Raw genomic sequence first — 4,129 nt, 5'->3', positions numbered from 1 at the left:
TTAAATTTTGATTTCATTCATGAACTGAGACTGCCTAATGTAAAACTTGATTTCCCTTTTTATCTCTACCTACCAGCAAAGGGAGAATCATGAGACTCATTTTATTGTTTCTAAAATTTAACATAACAAAATGGATTCTCTAAATTCACCTTACTCATTTTCTGCTAGGGTAAAAAACTACAACTAATATAAATAAGGTCTGAAAGTAAATCTTGTCAAAGCAAAATGGTACGCGTTCATGGAAATGCCATCATTTGGTAACATCTAAAAGTGAAAAAAGATGATAACCCATAAAGACGATAAGGTATTTCATGAAACATCAATTCAACGGGCAATCTTCATACTTGAGCTCCGACAAAGTCAATCTTGTTTCCCTTCTCCAAGAGATCATCAACTGCTTGTTCCATTTCAAAAGTGATGAACCCAAAACCACGGGAACGATTGGTGGCATGATCCCGCATGATTTCAATCTGACTTCTCCATATTGTGTAAAGTAGTCTTTGAACTCATCTTTCAATTTACACAAAAAAATTAACATTTACGAGAAATATCTACTATGAATCAAGGCATTCCGGATAAATGGCAGAAGCTTCAATATTATATAATTAAAGAAAGGAAGATACTGGTATCACCTTCGGATATAGTTGAAGGAATTCCACCTACAAAAATCTTCCTAGTCTTGAAATCTTTACTTCCAGAAGCTTCTTTTGGTATTGTTCTCTTAATGTCTACCTAAAAGGACAAAAATGGAGCCAAAAAGCAGTAATTCAAGTCAAAAGCGAAGCAACATACACCAGACTATGGTAAGGAAACATAACAATAAACAAAACATTGAGACTAAAGCGGAGTCTTACTTGATTCCCATTAATAACATGAGTGTCCTCAATGACTTTATCAACCACAGAAGGTTCTACATAAGTCACAAACCCGAATCCACGAGGTTGTCCTGTTTTCCGATCCTTTATTATCACAGAATCCGTAATTTCACCATATTTACCAAAATGCTCAAGAAATTGTATTGCAGAAGATACATAAAATAACCAAATCGGAACAGACTACAGGGAAAGCAATTCACGCTATAATCATATTCAAGGAGATTAATAAAAATCTCCAACAAACAAGCTAAAGAACTAACCCGAATTTGTCTCTCACGCTAAACCTCCTACAAATATTTTGCTGCAAATTTCCAAATATCGAATATATTCACAAATCACTTCCAAAGTATTATGATAAAAGGGGCCTTTCAAAGAAACAAATACCTCTAAACATATCAATATAATCCTACATAAATCTAAAGAAAAAGAGAAAAGAAGAACCTTAATTCTTCCTCTTTCCCTTTTATTTTAAAATGACATAAATTCCAAACTTATAACAAAAAATGAAAAATAAAAAATGGGTATTACCATTTCACTTAAATTTGTGAATAATTTCAAAGTCATTAACTAAAAGGTAAAAGAAAAAGGCTCAAATTTTCTCATTACTTTTTCTATAATTCTCTCAGGAAACAGAGTAAATCTAAAGGAACATATATATGTGTATACAAATAACGATTCAATTTATGTTCTTCACGTGTAATTAAGCAATGGGTAATTGATAATTTCAGGATTTTCCTCGACACCCAGGACTGACACCATCGCCGGTGTGAGGAGTAGACTTGTCGTCTTCAGGATAGTCGCAGGATCTAAAATGGTTTGTTTCGGTGTCGGGAAGAGGTTCACAGCCTCGAGGGTCCATCGGCATAGTGGGAAAAGAAGGAAAGAAAGCGTAACCCAAAAAAGTGTTTCCAAAGTTTTTGAAAGCATTTAAAGCGGGAAAACATGCGTACATGATGAAAATAATGGCGAAATTAAAAGACGACTTTTACAGATGACACACAAATAAAAGTGTACTCCATGTTTTTGAATTTTTTTTGTATTATGACTATTAAATATGACACACGTTATTGTAAGTCATAAATCATTCAGATTTTAAGAAACATGACATTTTTTTTATGACAAACATTTTTTGCAAGTCATAAATTAGCGCGTGTCATCGTTCGTGTCATTAAAGGTATATTTTCTTGTATTGTCTTGAGCTACTCAAGGAGGTAATCAATTATGGGTAAGGGATAACGATTTTTTATGGTCAACTTGTTCAACTATCGATAATCGATGCACAATCGTATCGACCCATCTTTCTTCTTAACGAAGAGAAACAGTGCTCCCCACGGTGAGATACTTGGCCAGAGGAAACCCTTCTCCAACAACTTGTGGATTTGAACTTCAACTTTTTTAGTTCTATCGCTGCCATGTGATAGGAAGCAATGGACATTGGAGTGGATCCTGACATTACCATAATTCCAAACTCTAATTCTCGATCCGATGGTAACCCTGGTAACTCTTCTGAAAACACGTCTGAAAAGTCTTTGACTGTTTAAATGTCCTAAATCTGTGGGACTACTAATTTAGTATCGATCACATGAGCTAAGAAGGTTTCACAACCCTGATCCAACATCCTTTGAGTTTTAAGAGCCGACAAAATTCTTGTGTACTTGGGTTTTTCGCCAAACATAACAATTTGTATCTCATCCTCTTTCATGGGTTTAAGCCGTCGAAGCTTGCACTTCAATCTCGTATCATGTTCTGACAACTATTCCATGTCTAAAATTAGATAAAACTCTCTAAAAAATAGCTACATGAGGTCAACGGGGAAGGTTTCACCTTGAATTTCAACAGGGCATCTACGATGGACCTTTCCACTAGGAAATCTAATCCAAAAGGGCTAGATACTCTTAGCCCTATCTGATGTTTCTTGATTATAATACTCTGCTCTTTAACTAGATCATAACATATATAGGAATGGTTGGATCCCGGATCGATTAACACAGTAACTGGAAGAGAAAACATTATAAAAGTACCTGAAATAACATCGAATGCGTCACAATCCTACTGGGCTCAGAATGCATACTAGCGAGCAACAACTCTGGGCTCTACACTAGGCCCTGATCAACCCATACCTCTACCAGCCTGACCATATGATGAGATACCACCCCTCTGAGATCCTATACCCCTCTTAACTGTAGAAGCTCACCTTGTGTCAAAGCTGGTGCCACCTCTCGAGCCTCTGGCACTCTATGATAAAATAGTCCAAAGAACTACATCTATAACAATCTTTAGAGCCTTAATGGCATTCCCTTGCATGCTTCTGGCCACAAACTGAATAGATAAGCTAAGATATTGCCCTCGACGAACCTCCAAAGCTCGCTACTGTGGTAGTGACCAAAGACCTCTTGCGCTGATCATACCTACCACCTCCTCTACTTGCTTGATGAGTAGGTCTACTAAACTAGCCCTGTGAAGTTCTCCAAGAACCCTAAGAGTCTTGCACTCTCTTCACTGGGAGAGATGGCCCATATGATTTTGCAGCTCCCTTGATCTGACTGGGTGTGGCACTCATAACTATAGCTCATCTTCCTAGCACCCTCTCTAAGTCCTTGGCCTGGCGAACCAACTCGATAACAAATCTAGGGGTATTGGTAGATAGATGAGTGAGGATATCATGAAGAGGCCTTCCCTGAACCTCCTACAAATAAAATACTCGACGATACTAACTCTAGTACATACTGACTGAGTCGAAGGAACTCCACCTCATACTCAAATACAAAATAGTCTCCCTACTTGAACTTTAAAAATTGATCCCTCAGATCATCCATGTGAGCCTTACCTTATACTTATGGAGAAACTCCTTTAAGAATCATCCCATTTAGGCTGCTCTGGCTCCAAACACATATTGACTGTACCTCACTAGTCAATTGCATCACCCTTTAGTAAGGAGGTGACACACTCTAGTATACCCTCGGGAGTGAGGTGTAACTGACAAAGGTCCTTTGAGTCTCCCTCAACCACTGATCAGCCGCTATTGGGTTGTCATCTCCTCACCCAAAAAACTCTATGGTCCGATACCTCCGGAGCCTCTCAACAAGGGAATCTTGTTAAGATACAGTAGGTGGGGTTGGTGGGGCTGGCAAAGTAGGTGGGACTACTGGTTTCCTGGGTAAGGCTCAAGCTATGGGACTCAGGTTAGCAGTTATATCTCTAAAGAAATATGCCTTCTCAACTCCTACATCCCCAGACTCCTTAAAATCTATCTC

General features: G+C 38.1%; 1 pseudogene; it reads right to left on the bottom strand.

Moving 5' to 3' along the window:
* Positions 1-1,774, bottom strand: LOC120186923 (annotated as a pseudogene).
* Between the last annotated feature and the right edge of the window lie 2,355 nt (positions 1,775-4,129).

The sequence above is a fragment of the Hibiscus syriacus genome, unplaced genomic scaffold (assembly GCF_006381635.1).
Source record: "Hibiscus syriacus cultivar Baekdansim isolate YM2019G1 unplaced genomic scaffold, ASM638163v2 tig00004035_pilon, whole genome shotgun sequence".
In the NCBI taxonomy this organism is placed as follows: domain Eukaryota; kingdom Viridiplantae; phylum Streptophyta; class Magnoliopsida; order Malvales; family Malvaceae; genus Hibiscus; species Hibiscus syriacus.
Note: the sequence above shows the minus strand (reverse complement) of the source record. Positions and strands in the feature narration are given on the sequence as shown.